Raw genomic sequence first — 17,177 nt, 5'->3', positions numbered from 1 at the left:
CCCTATATCTCCCCAACATGCCTCTCCTAACTTTATGTCTTTGATTTTGTTGTTGTTTGTTTATTTTAATTTTATGACAACCCACTAAGTCCAGTGTGCATGGATGTGGGGCATGGGAAACCTACCAGTATTCAGTTCCTCCACAGACAATGATTCTTCGTCCCCTGGCAACTACCCATGAGCAATAGCTCCTCAGTATGGAGTGGCTCCTGAAGATCATCTACCCATCTATGCCAGGATGATCTTGTGACCCTTTTGGCTGTCTTGACCTTGTGAAGGTCTTGTGCAGGTAGCCACTGCTGCTGTGAGGTCATGGTTTAGACAGCCCTATCATGTGCTGAGGCAGCATCCCTCAGCAGCCATCTCTATTCTCTGGCTTCTACTTTCTGTCTTCCTCTTCTTCTGTGACGTTCCCTCAGCCTTGGTGGTGAAGGCAGATGTTCTGTTTAGGGCTGAGCACTCAGGATCTCATTCTCAGCACTGGGACCAGCTCTGCATCTCTCCATTGACTGCTGTTCACTGTGGAAAGAAGCTTCTCTGACCATGGTGGAGAGCAGCCCGGGTCTGTAGCAGAAGCTGGGAAGATTCTCTGTAACTCTTATCAAATTGTAGGCAAATAGATCAAAGTTTTATGGAAATCTATGGTAGTAATATTTATGAAAATTAGTTTTGGAAAATTACTTTTCTCTTCATATTAATAGACATTAACTCACAATTCAAGATAAAGGCTATAATGTTCTTTCTATAAACTCAAATTTTTTCTTGTTGGTTTTAAAAATTAAAATCTATATTTTAATCCATATCTATCTACCTACCTTTCTATCTCTCTATCTCTCTATCTATCTATCTATCTATCTATCTATCTATCTATCTATCTATCTATCTATCTATCTTTCTATGCCTAAATATATTAATATAACCTGTTCAGTCCCTTTAATGTTTCTTGTATATATATCATTTTATGACCACTTTGTACTGTATAACCCATTAGGGAGTTCATCCTTGAAGAAAATTATTTCTCTCACTCTCAGCAGTTTTTGAGACAGGCTAACCTTGAACTCACTATGTACAGCCCACACTGACCTTATCTTGTAGACTCCTGCCTCACTCTCCTGAGTGCTGGGATTATAGGCATGAATTACCATACCCAGTTTTAAACTGAAATAACTTTCACCTTTAAGTTTAAAGTTTAAGTTTTCCTATATTAAAGAAAACTCACAGTAGTGATCAGTATGAATATATGTATACATTTACATACTCAGAAAATAATTATAGAAACCTAATAAGTTCTAGGCACTGGGATGGCACCTGGAGATATACCCACCTAAAAGACATTTGGAGAACACGTCTTTTGGGGTACAGAGAAACTAAAAAGTTCACTTGGTGATAATTTGTTTAAATAATTACCTAATTGAATCACATCTTATTCATAGACTGTACTGAGGTTAATGTTTGATCACATTTATTAATCTTAAAGCACACCCATATAAACAAAACATGCCACCAACAAAATCCTTGTAAGAAAAACAAACCATAGCTTCTTTAGTGGCTAGGGATACAGTTGTGTGGTAGAGTAACTTTTCTCTTCTTTTTCCTTTACTTTTTTTATTGAAAATATATTTTTTCATATAGTATATTCTGGTCATTTCCCCTCCTCTAGGTCTTCTCAGACCCTTCCCACCTCTCCCCGCACCCAAATCCACAGCCTTTCATTCTGTCATCAGAAAATAAACAGGCAACTAAAAAACAAAAAAGAATAGGAGAAAACAAACAGAAAAGAATAGAGCCCAAGTGACAGCACATGAAGCATGTAGAGATGCAGATGCACACACACACTTGCACACACAGAAATCCCATAGAAACACAACTGGGAAACCATAGTACGTAAGCAAAAGACCTGTAAGGTTAAAAAGAAACAAACAAACAAAAACAGATACAGAATTATGAGACAACAACACTCTAAAAATACTATTGAGTTAATTTTGTGTTGGCCATCTGCTTCTGAGCACGGGGCCTGCCCTCAAGTGTGGTTTGTACCTACAGTGAGACTTTGCTGGAGAAAACTTAACTTTTCCTTTGTGAGCAGTTGTCAACTGGAGATAGTTTCTGGGTAAGGGATGGGGCTTGTGTCCTTTCCCCTCTCAGCACTGTGCATGCTGCCTCAGTCTCCAGGAGTTCATATGTGCGTGTTGTGTCTAGAAGGCCTTGTTTTCTTGGTGGTCTCCATCCCCACTGGCTTTCTCAACTTTTCCACCTTCTTTTCTACAAAGTTCCCTGAGCCCTGAGGGGAGGGGTTTAATGGAGACATCCCATTTAAGATGGAGTGTTCGAAGGTCTCTCATTCTCTGCACATTGTCCAGTTGTGGGTCTCTTTATTTGTTCCCATCTACTGCAGGAGGAAGCTTCTCTCATGATCACTGATCTATGAGTCTATCAGAATGTCAGTAGGACTCATTTTGTTGCTGCACTTCCTTAGCAGAACAGGAGTACATGGTTTTCCCCTGGGTCCGTGGCCTATCTAGTCTAGGGCTCTTGGCCACTTGAGTATTGTCGGGCATGGGTTCATCTCATGGAGTGGGTCTTAACTCCAATCAGATAGTTGCTGGTTACTCCCACAACTTTCGTGCCACTATTGCATCAGCATGTCTTGTAGGCAGATGATCATTGTAGACTGAAGGGCTTGTAGCTGGGAGGTGGTTACCTCTCTCCTCCACTAGAGTGCCAAGTACCTTCCAGTACCATGAACACTAGACAGTAGGGATGAAAGCTCTGGGTAGGTGTAAGATGAATTGCTAAACGGTCTTATAAATAAAAATCCCAGAGCCAGATATTGGGGTGAAAACTGAGAGATCAAACGAATAGAACAAGCCACAGCCAACCTCACTCTATCAGCTCCTCAGCCTCCAGAGAGAGCTACTTACTGTATATAGATATATAGGTATATACTCATGCCTATACACCTTTCTGTGCTCTGCCATCTTATTTTCCCTCTCCACCCAGCTACATCACTTCCTCTTTCTGCCCAGCTCTATCACCTCCTGTCTGTCTGTACAGACCTCCAGACCTCTATGGTTAACTAGCACTGGGATTAAAGGTGTGTGCCACACCTGGCTCTGTTCCCAGTGTGGCCTTGAACTCACAGAGATCCGGGTGGATCTCTGCCTTCTGAATACTAGGATAAAGGCGTGTGCTACCACTGCCTGACCTCTATGTTTAATATAGTGGCTGGCTTTTCCCTCTGATCCAAGGATAAGCTTTACTGGGGTGCACAGATAAAATGTCACCACAGGTAGGCACCAGCTCAACTTCTCCCTATTGAGTGAGCTGTGTAGATGTTGTCTTCAGCAATAGAGACTTACTATCAGTTTGTGAAGATCAACCAATAGTCTTGGCAATATCCTGGGTTGTTTGGGAATTTCCATGGGGCCCCCTTGGCTAACAACCCAATTAGATATAACCTATTCCTGGTACTGAGGGTTTCATTTGGCATCTAGAGGTAGACTGTTTTTCTAGCAGGTTTAAGATCGCAGATTAGATCCCTAACAATGAAACACACAGACAAACAAACTTGATTTCATCTTTGCTACAGGAGTTGAGTGGAAAGATACTGTAATCCTCTGCTCTCTGGAAAGCACAGTGAGGTAAATAACCTGGGATTACGTGGCATCTCTGAAACTGTGGTTCTCACTCATTTTAGTCCATGGAAGGAGATGGAGCACAGATTACCTTTAAGTAAGTTAGTGTCCCTGAAAGAGTCTTCACCCTGTTCTTTTGGGTCAGGGCAAGCGTGTCATGATGATCCTCTATGGCTGTATTGAGTGTGAGCTGTAGACCTGTGAGAATGAGATTTAGGCCATAGACTCAACAGCCCACCTGAACCCCTGTCTAACTAACTGAACATTCAAGAAGCATCCTCACTGGGGACACCATCACCTCAGACATGAGGTGTCCAATTCCTTCCAAAGTCCAGTGAGCACAAGAACAGCTTCTTCCTTGTTTAATTCCAGCAAAGCCTTTGAGTGTCTCTGTACCACCAGACAGCTTCACCTGATCTGAAGAAAACACATTCCAGTTTACCATCGATACGGTCTGTGTGTGAGATGTGTGTATAACCTGCGACATTTTGCTTCCGTCATGACTCAGACATTTGTTTGCTGGCCATCTAAATGTTGATGGTCACTGTGACATGGGTGTGTGTCTCTTCTATTATGATGTCACTGCTCAGTTCACAGTGCACTAAATGACTGTGGTATTTGGACTATGAACCCACCATGTTCTTGCTTTAATCTTGACCTTTGCATAAGATCCAGCATATCCACATCACATACTGCACTTAATGATTCACGTAAAATTAACATTTGTGCCTCATTGGGTTGTTTTTCCTCCACCATAAGCAACACCACCACCACCCATCACACAAATTTCCAATGTGTGTGTAACAGAAGTAGTGTCAGTCTCCACAAAGACCAAATGTAGTTACCTTTCTCTGGAATAAATAATAATCATTCTGTGACCAGGGAATGGAAGATATTTTAGAACATGGAAAACTCCAGTCAGAATGATGTGTGAAAATAACTTGAGGCAAGATAGGAATATGATTGTAATTTAGAGAATAGAGTTCAGTAAATGAGTAACAACCTTTTTTGAGAAAAGTAGAGAGAGAGGATGTATGGGATATGCATGGGGGAATGGTAGAAAGCTCAGAATAGAAAATTCACAACCCAGAACAGTCAGAATTTTGTCACAGTGATGCCCAATGTCTCTTGTCCCATTCACTCTCCTGCTGGAAGGGGTGGGTCTGGTTATTTGGAAAACTTGGGTTCATCTTGTGGAAATGAGCATTGTCATTGGCCTGACGTTCATCTCATTATATAAATGAATTGACTGATAATCTGGATTTTTGACTTTGGTTTTTGCACAGATGTTTTTTAATATCTGAAAACTATGATCTATGAAGATTTTCAGCCTGGGGAAGGCCAGCGGGATCGAAGGCTTTGTTCTATCGAATGCTCTATGTAGTCTTATATAGCTGTCTGGGTCAACATAGGTACTGAACAAATAATTGTTAAATGAATGAATGGATGGATATGGTAGGAAAAGCAACTTCCTGACCTTTCAAGATGGAAGAGCAGAGAGAGCCTTAGTGAATTCACTATCATATCACTATAATATATCAACTATAATGGGAGACACACCTGCCTATATTTCTATTATGTTCCATAAGTTTAAAATAAAGCCAGCTTTTTATTGAAACAAGGTCTCACCATGTAGTCCAGGATAGCCTTGAATTCTTCTGCCTCATCCTCCTGAGTGCTTCAATTAAAGACCTGCCCCACCACAACTGGCTAATAGTCCATGACTTCTCATTAGAATATGAACAGCCTAGAAAATGACTAACTACTGGGGTGTTCAGTTAATAACAAGTCAATTTTATTTTGATTTATTCTGGGCTGGCTTTGACTTATCACTTGTGTGGAAAAGCCTTTGGTTTTGCTGTATGAGAATGGTCTATGGCATTTAGACCTGTTCAGTGTTCATGTTCAAACAAGCATTTGTTGGTCAACAACTGAGTGCCTAGAGAAGATACATCTTGGAGTTTTACAATGGCAGCATCGGTTGGGAAGCATGAGTGTGTAGATAGCTGCTTTTGAGTGAGTACTAGGTCTTAGTAAGAATTTCATTTCAAATGTGTGCAGCATTACTTGCTCGTCCAGCACTCAGACTACCTTGGAGGTTTGGATTTGGAAATAACAACCCTATAGAAGAACATGGGTACCATGATCAATTTGCTATCTTTTCCCTGGCGGTGAAAACGGAAGTCTAGGGACTCTACATAGCTTGCCTGAAGCCACACATGAAGCAAGTGTAGGAGCTAGAATTTCATATGACTCATGACTTGGGATCAATGATCTGTGTGTGTTTTACCTCCATATCATGCTGCCTTTCAAGAGTAAAACTATACCGTGTCTTCTAGGAGAGTTTGCGGGCCAATGAGCTTTTTGTGTTGATCCTAATACTGTCCCTTGATACTGCTAAACCCTGCCTTTGCCTTGTGTCCAGGGGGAAACACTTGAAGTTGCATTCTTTTTCGTTCTCTTTCTTCTAATGACCCTCGGGAGTCAGGTGTTGTTCACTGTTTCCTGTAGTTTGGTATTGCAGCATCCATAAACCAGCTGCTTCTCACTGAGGGAATGTGTTGTTCAAGGGGTAGTTGACTCCCCGTTCCCTGTCTCAGTGTGAAGCTAGGGAGCGCCTCTCCCCCCACCCGCCAGGTCAGGCTTCCATCTGCTTGACATTTTACCAAGAATTCCTTGAGTCGGCTCCCCCAGTGACTCAGGCAGAGGAGGCCTTCTTCCTTATTTGACCACAGGCTGTCTTAGGATGTGAGTCCTTTCCTTTCTTACTCTGTTATTTGTGGTGACACTTCTACTGAGGACAATCAGCCAAGAGGAGAACCAGAATTCAGGAAGGAAAATCCTGGGGATGGTGTGGAGGCTTTGACATCTGATCCCTGAGAGGCATAAAAAGTAGAATAAATGTAGGGCGTTGGGGTCATCTCTCTTGGCAAAACGAATATTTTTTTTTTTTTCTAGTTTGGTCCATTTCAAAAGCCAGTGGCCACCAGTAAGGATAGATTACTCATTATTATATAGGTACTTTGTGCCAGAGTCAACACTCACCACCACTTTTAAGTGTTGTTTAGACTAACTATTAGAGAAAGTTTCATTTTCCCCCCATTTTACCTTGAAGTGCCTGGTTAGTATATGGTGAGTAATTTGTGGAAGGTCTTTCTCTTTGTAAGTGGCAAAATGGAATTCAGCTGTAGGGATGGATTCCCTGCACTTCCACCACAGGGTGCTGACCTTGGGTTCTTTCAGTTTAATTCAGTGAATCTGATGAGTGCTAATAATACGCTAAGTGGTAAGCAGACCAATGAGGACAATCCTTTGTAGTGCTTATGTTGGAGAAGCTAAGAAAGTGCTGAAAAGCAATTGGGTCCTTGTTTTGGTAGGGATGGGGGGGCCCTGAGTGAAGGGAGGGCAGGACTCCCAGAAGAGACAATATTGAGTAGATTCATAGTCTGTCTCTGTCTCTGTCTGTCTCTTTCTCTCTGTCTCTGTCTCTCTGTCTCTGTCTGTCTGTCTGTCTGTCTGTCTGTCTGTCTCTCTCTCTCTCTCTCTCTCTCTCTCTCTCTCTCTCTCTGTGTATGTGTATAAATGTGTGTACATACACAGGCCACAGTTTGACAGTGTGTGTCTCCCTCAATTGCTTCCTCGCCTTATGTTTTGAGACAGGATTTCTCACTGAGCCCAGAGCTTTATGACTAGCTAGACTTGCTGGCCAGCAAGCCCAAGGTTCCCCTGAGTTCTGCCTCTTCAGCCTCTTCAGCATTGAGATCATAGGGGTGTGACACCACACTGGGCCTTTTCCTGGGTGCCAGGGATCCAAGCTCATGTCCTCGTGCTTGTGCGTCATGCACTTTACCTTGAGTGGATTCTTGACAGGTGTAGAAGAGGAGTTTGTCATACTGTAGTGTGGAGGCCTGGGGTGGGGGGCTGGTGGGGGGCAGGGGGTAGTGTGAGCAATGGTTATCACCCTTGGGAAACTAAAAGCAGTCAGGTATGATTTGCATGCCGTGGATATGCTGGATAGAGTATTGACCAGATGAGGGTAACCTTCAAAACATACTATGGAGTTTGGGCTTTAGGGTGAGTGATAAGAAATGCTAAAGTGCAGGTAAAAATGAGCATCAGATCTTACAGGCAGGGCAGTACACAAACTGTGATCCAAATAAAGATACTTATGGTAGCAAAAGCAGACACTGGCTGGTTGGTACCACAGGTACGACCCCACACATCCTTAGGAGACGAGGCACATATGGTTTTTTTTTTTTTTGTTTTTTGTTTTTTGTTTTTGTTTTTTTTTTCAAGTGCATACTTTCCTGGCTTCCTGTCCTTTGCTTTTCAAGTGTGAAGGTCCACACTAGTTTTGTTCCACTACATAAAATAATAGGAAGAATTATTTATTTATTTATTTTTGAAGACAAATGTCTGTCCTTATTCGGAATTTCAGAGTTTAGAGAGTCTTTAAAAAACCATTCCATTTACCTCCTTCATCTTTCAAATGAAGAGCGTGAAGCTCTCACATGGAATAATTTCGTTCTGAGTTGGCACATAACCCAAACCAGGGTCCAGTGTACTGATAGGTGTATTGTTTTCTGCACCCCAGTGCCACCTACATTTTCTGTCCTTTCCTTCTTTCTGAACACCAGAATGTATTTGTGTAGCTAGCTGGAACCCGCTCTAATCATTGTGGCTGTGAAGGTAGCAAGATCCCACCGGAAGGGCTTCTTTGAATTTGGCCTCATTGTAACTAGCTGGTATTCTCTGACCTGAGGCTTTGACACATGACATTCAGAACTGAATTGCTTGCTTATTTTGTAGCTCTGACATACGTTGCAATTGTGTTGACTTTCTTAGTAACAATGTAGCATTAATGGTTTTATTCACGTGTGTGTGTTCTCACTTTTATTCACTAGCTTGGTTGCCTCAGCTCCTCATGCTGGCATTGATTATCTGGGTGATGATGCGCACATTACATCCTCTCTCTCTGTGTTCATTCATGTCTTTCTACCTTTGCCCATAAGATAAGTTGGCCAGTTTGATTTTCAAGATTCCTTAAGGTTCTGTTAATTTTATGAATAAGAGTGTTGAGAGCTGGGCAGTGGTGGCGCACGCCTTTAATCCCAGCACTCGGGAGGCAGAGCCAGGTGGATCTCTGTGAGTTTGAGACCAGCCTGGGCTACCAAGTAAGTTCCAGGAAAGGCACAAAGCTACACAGAGAAACCCTGTCTCGAAAAACCAAAAAAAAAAAAAAAAAAAAAAAAAAAAAAAAAGAGTGTTGAGGATAGGATGACCAACCTCTAGATCTTTCTAGTGGAAAACTTAGGAAGGGCATCAGAACAAAAACAGAGACTGTTTGTTCTCTGTACAAAGTGCCTCCTTCTCAGTGATTCACATTATGATGCTCTGTTGAGCATTAAACGCTGTGGCGCCTTTATTGACCATCATCTCTGAGAAGTCAGTTTTGACATTTTCTTATGGAGACCCGGGTGGCAGTGAAGGAGGACTTCCCAGTTGGTCCTGCTGCTCAGAGAAGGGAATAGACACAGAGTCTCTTCTTTCCTGGCCACAGGTGACTGAGCTACATGCACATCCTGCACTGCGGCAGGGAACTAAAGCTACCTCAAGTGTCCTTGGGTTCCAGTGGCATCCCTGTGAAGGCCTCTTTGAAGAAGAATCTGAGGGATCGTTCATGAGAGCCTTGATTGTTTGGCCAGTCCCTGGGTTGGCTTGACTCTATGAGTGGTGGCCAGGAGAGACACTCTGCAGACGTAACGCTGCCCCGGCCCCAAGCCCCAAGCCCCAAGCAAACACCTTTGCGACAGCAGCTCTGTGTATTCTTTGTTGCCCATCTCCATTCCAATATTTTTATTCCAAAGAAACATTCAAACAGAAACAAAACCCCCAGACCACATGGACCCAACAGAGTTCCTTTTGAGGTGTGGACAGACCATCCTTCATGGAGCTCTTTCTTATTTTAGGTCTGTAGGAGTGACTCAGGCCTCTTAAGCTGAGACACTGAATGCTAACTAAGGTCATTCCTTCCCATCCTTAAATGGAATAAAAAATGCGCATATTCCTTTACTTTGGTGATTTTGACAAAGGTGGGAATCACTGTTTCCAAGGGTTATAAACTTGATTTGGAGTGAGATGGGACAGTTTGAATCTTGGCTTCTCACCACAAGCTACCAGGACCTAAGAAGAAAATGACTTTAACTTCCCTTAACCTCTGTTTTGAATTAGGGATATAGGAACTGATTTCTTTATGTGAAGCACATTGTTCAGCCTGTCCCAGAGAACACTTACTATAGGAAAGAAGGTGTCCCAGGCTAGTGAGTCTTAGCCACACAAGCAACTGTCCCTCCATCTTTTTCAGACACGCTCATGTCCACAACTACCCACGCACCAAACCCACGATTGCACACAATGGCAGTGTTTCATTTCTCTGACACAGTATAAAAGACCATTGTGTTTTATTCAGCAGCTGGCTCTGGAGTAGGTTGTACATCTCATTGTGAGTATCTTTGCCTTTCCCACACAAAGGAAATGACAGTTTTGATCTGCTTCTCTCCCCATAGGTAAATTTAAATGGGATTAAGAAATGTTTGGGAGAGAAAGATTCCACTTAGCCAGTATCTATTTGAATGTCATTGTCTTCTGTAGGTGGATCTGCAATATTTAACGTGCAGCCAGCAGCCCAGAAGCCATGCAGAACTAACTCCTTTCTCTTTCCTTTGATGAGTGGTAAAAGTGATGAAAGTCTGGAGTACATGGACAAACTGTCAGATATGTGACTTACAGTGTATCACTTTTCTGGGGCTGGATAAAGCACTGTGGCTGAAGACAACGTAAAGAAGAAAGAGTTTTTTTTGGCTATTGTGACAGAGGGATAAGAGTTCTCAGGTGGTGGCAGAGTGGAGGTCATGGTAGAGCAGGAGCAGGAAGCTGAGAGCTCACATCTCAACCCCAAGCACAAAACGGAGAGAGAGGAAGTACCTGGAAGAAGGCAGGGCTTTTTTTTTTTTTTTTTAAATCAAAGTCCACCCTTGGTGAGGTACTTCTTCCAGAAGGCTAAACCTAAACCTCCTAACCCCCCTAAACCTCTCCCAAACAGTCCCTCCACCTGCGGATCAAGAGTTCAAATGCCCAAGACACTGGGGGATGTTTCTTGTCCGAAGCACTACAGATAGGATCAGGAGACCTTGTGCCCTCCTCAGCTGCTCCCAACTTCACAGTGTGACCACCTATGGGACCTTTAATGTGGTTTCTGTCACTGTTCTAGGAAGAAAAGAATTAAGCCTGTCTGCTTTCCAGTACCTCACACTTTCCTTTGAGACTCACTTTGGACACTTCATGATGGTATCGTGTAGATGAGGTCTCATACCGTGAAACCCTACAGAACTGTTGGACAATAGAATAAACCCTGTCTCAGGGGACATGCGTAGATTGGTTCATTACAATAGAAATGTATCCGTGTAGCCTGAGACTCAGTGTAGTTTCATTGACTACTCAAGGGACATTTGTCAGAAGGTGGTTCTCACAAAGGAGTTCCATATCCTGACTGCCGAGGATATTTGTTAGGCCAAGGCCCAGTTCAAAATTGTTTATAATATTTTATTTTTACACATGAACTGAAGGTCTTCTAAGCCCTCTGTTAAGAAAGAGGCCGGTGAAAATAGGACCTGTTCTCACAGACTCCCATTTCAGTAATTTCGATAATAATATAGCAAATAAAACAGTATAATGTGGTAACATGTACAAGGACTGTAGGAATGTCACATTGCACCTGGGCAATGTCTGGAAAAGTATAGAGTTGGAATTACATCTTATATGAAGCTTCCAGGCTTACCAAGCTTATGTAGGGGAAGGAATTATTTCTGTTAGATATTCTTTACATATTGAGTTTAATAAAAAAAACAAATGCAGTCATTTCCCTAGGAATGTAATTATTTTTTAATTTGCATATGACAATAATCTTTATTAGGGTTATGACTCTCCATATAAATTCTTGAAGATGTAATTTGAATCTTCCATAATGGTCAAACAATATTTTTTATTCTCATGTTACCTATATGTTACACTGGTGTAAAGTATTCTCTCCCTGTATCTATCTCTCTATATCTATCTCTCTATCTCTCTATCTATCTATCTATCTATCTATCTATCTATCTATCTATCTACCTACCTGTCTATCTACCTATCATCTATTTATCTATCATCTGTCTATCTCTCTATATCTATCTATCTATCTATCTATCTATCTATCTATCTATCTATCTATTATCTATCTATCCATCTATCTATCTATCTATCTATCTATCTATCTATCTATATATATATATATCTGTCTATCATCTATTTATCATCTGTCTATCATGGATACTCAGTATCTTGAAATCATCATATTTTGCACTACTATAACCTATTCTCTCAATTTAATATATATTAGACTCTAAGTAGATTAGTATCAAATAGTTATGAAGTAGGTGGATTTTGAATGAGTACTAGTCTAGAAGAAATGAAATAGCTTTCTTTTTTCAAGGTTTTAAAATTTGAATGTTATGTGTATGAGCATTTGCCTGCATGTATGTGTGTGTACCATGCTCAAGCCTCATGCTCATGGAAACCAGAAGAGGGCATTGGATCCATTGGAACTGGTGTTAGGGTGGTTTTGAGCTGCCATCTGAGTTCTAGCAGCTGAACCTGGGTTCTCTGCAAGAGCAGCAAGTGTTCCTAACTGCCGAGCCATCTCTCCAGCCCCTGGGATGACTTTCTACATGAGCAAGTTAATATCCTATGGAGAATAGGAATGGATCTATAGTGACCTGTATGTGTTTTATGACCAGGAAGATCATTACTGTGAAAACTTGACACCTACATCTGAAGCATGATAGGAACATAGTTTACTGTGGTACCTTACAGGCTGTTGTGGCTGTGTGGGACTGCGGATTTCAGAATGTCAGTAATCAATTTTCCTTATCATTATTACAGCAAGAGAATTTTAGGACAGCTGTTATATCTAGAGATGCACAGTCCTATTCTTAGAGGTTTATTTCAGATCTTTGGAACACTAATCATAATGTCTGATTTTCTGATACAGATAGACTCAATATGTATGTACCTGGGGTACATACACACATGCATGCACATATGCTCATATATCTGGATTGTCTAATTTAGTAAATAAAATTATTGCATATGAGGTACTTGTACAAGCATGTGGTTTAATGATGGGGATATGTTCTGAGAAGTCTGCTGTTAGCACATGGTTGTTGTAAAAGGTAACATTTGTTATCCATCTTTTCAAATTCAATTGGACATCAAATTTAATGGAATTTCATTGGGTATTTTATAAAGCAATCTTGATGTGCACAGGAAATAACACATTTTAGATGGGAACCTATTTTTTTTCTTTGTGTTTTCATATTATCCTGATGATAAATTTAAGCCCAGAAAGGGCTTAACTTATTATAGTGGTTTCAGTGAGAAATGTGCCCTATAGGCTTAGGTGTTGAACACTTGGCCCCTAGTTGGTGTGCTGTTTGGTGAAATGGTACATTCTTGCTGGAGAAAATAGTTACGGGGCGGTGGGGGGTGGTGCAAGCTTTCAGATTTCATAGACTCACTCTATAGCATGTCTGAACTCTGAGTCTGCCCTGAGGACATGAGCGCTCAGCTTCTTGCTCCAACTGTCTTCATGGACTCTCCCCTTGGAACCATAAGCCAAAATAAACTCTTTCTTCCACAAGTTGCTTTTTGTCATGGTGGCTTATTACAGCAACAGAAAGTAACTAATATACTTATTTACTATTTTTAATTTTTATTTAGAGTTGCCTGGAAATAAATAAAGGATTCTTTCTAATGAAAGAACTGTATGGTTGCTTATCAGAAATTACACATGTACCTTTTTGTGAACAAATGGTTTTGCACACCTCTGGGTCAAAATGGAATTATTTTCTTCTTTTATGCATTCTTTGTTCTACTATTTGAAAAGAAGCATTTTAATTGCATTTGCTTGTCACATAAGCAAAAACTAATTTTTTACATTTTTTGAGATAGGGTCTTATACTATTCAAAGGCTTGGAATTCACCATGTAGTCTAGATTGGCCTTGAACTCATGACAGCCCTGCTTCAGCCTTTCTTAGGTTGGGATCATACATGTGATCTGCCATGCCAGGCTAGTAAAAGATTTGTTTTCTTGTGTTTATTATAACTTGGGTATTTTTTCTTTGTGGTCTAGGCTACAGCCCGAGCCTCTGAGACGCTTTTTATTCATGTATTTGCTCGAAGATGATAGAGTCTAGACTGAATGTGGTCACAGTTTTACTTAAACCCTGGCAGGTCTCCTTCATCAATAGAGGACATATCATAGTGGTCCAAAGCAAACACGGAGTTCTCACAGGCTGACACAGCAATAACAGGGTCTTTTTGAAGAAGTGGGATTTAATTTGGCATCAGGAGGCTGGAAATTCATGGCTTCACCTATTTACCCTGCCTAAGTAGACCTTTGTTGACACAGAGCGCTGCATGTTAAGTAGCCTTTCCATGAGTTCATTCTAAATGGGCACGTCTGTACCCCAGAAAGCTTCTCCATGTGGCAAGTGTGGGTTCATTTACTGGCGCTATTTTTTTTTCTCCTTAGAAAAGTGCAATTAGGTGTAAAGGAGCCTAACCTTAAAGGACCCACAACAGAGGCCTGGGAACAAAATGTTGTGCTTATAGCTGATGAGTCACTGTTCAGTTGTGAAGTGATTTGCCCAGCTGACCTTGCTGATCCTGTGGTGTGCAGCATGGCCCTTTCATATGCTGGCCTGGTTCCGAAGGAAAGGCTATGCTGTGGCCCACACTGCAGTCAGTGGGTTTCTGAACAAAAATGGAGAAGTCATAGACATCCTGCAAAGAGTATATGTGGTGTATGTACGTGTGTGTGTGTGTGTGTGTGTGTGTGTGTGTGTATGTGTATGTGTATGTGTGTAAGGAGTGTACACCTGTGTGTGGTGCACGTGTGTGTGGTCCATGTGTTTGTGGGGTGTGTGTGTGTGTGTGTATGTGTGATATGTGTGTAAGGAGTGTACACCTGTGTGTTGTGCACGTGTGTGTTGTGCATGTGTTTATGGTGTGTGTGTGTGTGTGTGTGTGTGTCGTGGAGATGAAGCCCCGTCTTTATCTGTGTGTGTGTGTGTTGTGGAGATGAAACCCCATCTTTATCTGATTTAGTAAAAGAGGAGATGTTTTCATGGCAAACCCTTTCTAAGTCTCCATGTGTATACCCCACAGTATTTGAAATCTCTAATAACTGAGAATGGTTACTTAAAATGGGAGCAGATGCAGTAGAGACAGTGTGACAGTAATGCCGCTGTGCTATAGATTACTGTGCCAATGTGGTACAGCAGTAAGACCAATGAAGTTCTGTACTGGAATTTTCTAGTGTTTTATTTAGTTTAAACTAGGTTTCCCACCTCTGAAGCAAGGAATCTGTCACTAATGCATCTGTGCATGAAACAATACATACTGAAGTTGGAAATGGCAGAAAATACATTTCCAAGTGTGTGCTTTGCTCTGTCTGCAGCACATGACGTAACTGCTTGGTGCTGTCATAGAGTAACTATGCTATCACTTGGCAGTCACCGACTCATAACTATTATTATGGTCAAGCATGTAGTTCTCTTTCTATGTGGGTAATTGTGTCCTGCAATAATTTGACCCATTGTTTTGATTAGATTCTGATTACAGTTCTTTTTCCCTATCTTCATAACTGTGGATATTTGAATGCTAATCCACGTGGGGTTGGATTTTGTTGAGGTCATTTTCTGAACTGTGTATTGTTAGTTGACTTCTGTCTTTTCAGTAGTTTAACACATAAACACACTTAGAACATCTTCAGTTTGCTTCTCTTTTTGATTTAACTGAAAAATTTGCAGTGTTAAATCTTTTCAAGTAAGTTACACAAAGACTTAATTTTTAAAATGTTATTCATTTTAATATAAGTTTTGATGACTAAATCATTTTCCACTATGAATTTTTATTTTTACTTAATTTTTCAATATATATCATATTGAATTAATAGTACTTGGCTGATTTCAGTTTTATTTTTTACTCCCCCACCCCCCGCCCAATTTTAACTTTTACTGGGTCAGTCTTTTTAGTCTTAAGAGAGTTTCTATAAACATAGGTTGATGGTGATGGCTAGCATTAGGTGCTCACTAATGATCAGAACACATTGAGTCCTATTTTGCCATACATGGGTAAGGTTTTCACCAAGAATTCTTTCCTTTATATTCTAGTTCTTTGAGAGTTTCCTGCAATGTATTTTTATTACATTCACTCTCCACTCCCCATTCTTCCCAGGTCCCCCCCCTTACCCACCCAACTTTGTGTCATCATTTAAAAAAAAAAAAGCCCAAAATTATCGAGTCCAGTTTTGAGCAAGAATATTAATCTCTTTGAAATTCTGTCCATTTATCAGCCGAAAATTATTGAGTCCAGTTTTGAGCAAGAATATTAATCTCTTTGAAATTCTGTCCGTTTATCAGCCGAACACAGGAAATACTTTCTTAATGATCCTATGTGATGGTCAAGAAAGAACTTTTTATAGGAAGCACCATCCATGTGTCAAGCTTGGAGGCTTTTACAGCTGCTTATATATATATAGCTTACAATTTATAGGGCAGTGACCCCAACTTTTAAAAATGTTAGGCACGTCACATGAGAACATGCCGTAGTGTGAAAGGCGCTAACTAGTCTAGCTCCAGGTTAGCTGCTTGCCAGCTGGGATGATGTTGGGTCGTCCACTTAACCTTTGTGACAACTTCCTATCTATTCCATGTCAATGTTTTGTCAAGTGTGGTCCAAGGACCACCTGTGCGTGAGTCACCTGGGATGCTCGTTAAACCATATTGGGTCTCTGCCCAGACCTACTGTAGTGGAATCTTTGTGTTGGCATCCAGACACGAATACGTCAGTCACACAGGCCTGACAGTGCCACCAGTCTCTAGCTTTGGTTTAAATGACCTGCTAGTCAACTTGTTTTTGTTCAGTTTTAAATTCTACCTTTCAGCTTTTCCACCAAACTTGGCAAAAAAAAATTTATTTTTTGGTTCTCTTTAAATATTGAGTACTTGGAACAGTCCCCAGCCAATCCATTTGCATGCCTGCATTATGTGAGAGAGGATGAGGAGAGAGAACTGGAAAGGGGTGAAGAGTTTCTAGACAAAGCTTGAAACTGCAAAGATAAAATTCTTGAGTCCTGGAGAACTTCCTATCAATGAAAATGGATATTTTTATACAGATTGCTTGTTCTCAAAAGTCTTTGAAAAGATGACTCCAGTTATAACACCCTAGGAGAATGCGTCACATGCAGCTTCATGACTGAAGAGTGCACATGGTTACAGCGGTACCTTCAGAAGTCACAATCTGTAAGCATAGTTCATAAAAGCATGAGGTCTGATGCTGTTCTAGGGCGCTTTCTTCCCCTCAAGAGAAGAGATGGAACACAATGCCTGGTGTTGTATCAGTCCAGTAAGAGTTGGGTGTGTCTGTGTGAGGACTTTTGT

The 17,177-nt window shown here is 41.1% G+C and overlaps 1 protein-coding gene and 1 long non-coding RNA gene across 3 annotated transcripts in view; one reads left to right on the top strand and one right to left on the bottom strand.

Moving 5' to 3' along the window:
* Lpar1 (lysophosphatidic acid receptor 1) overlaps window positions 1–17,177 on the top strand; it is a 124,081-nt gene that overhangs the window by 70,271 nt on the left and 36,633 nt on the right. The window lies entirely within an intron of this gene.
* Window positions 3,569–4,144, bottom strand: LOC131903678 (uncharacterized). Its single transcript, XR_009377563.1, has 2 exons — window positions 3,934–4,144; window positions 3,569–3,833 (listed from the first exon to the last, which is right to left on the bottom strand). It is a non-coding gene; the product is annotated as an uncharacterized LOC131903678 (long non-coding RNA).

The sequence above is a fragment of the Peromyscus eremicus genome, chromosome 2, assembly GCF_949786415.1.
Source record: "Peromyscus eremicus chromosome 2, PerEre_H2_v1, whole genome shotgun sequence".
Lineage (NCBI taxonomy): Eukaryota > Metazoa > Chordata > Mammalia > Rodentia > Cricetidae > Peromyscus > Peromyscus eremicus.
This window is presented reverse-complemented; position numbering and strand designations above follow the sequence as displayed.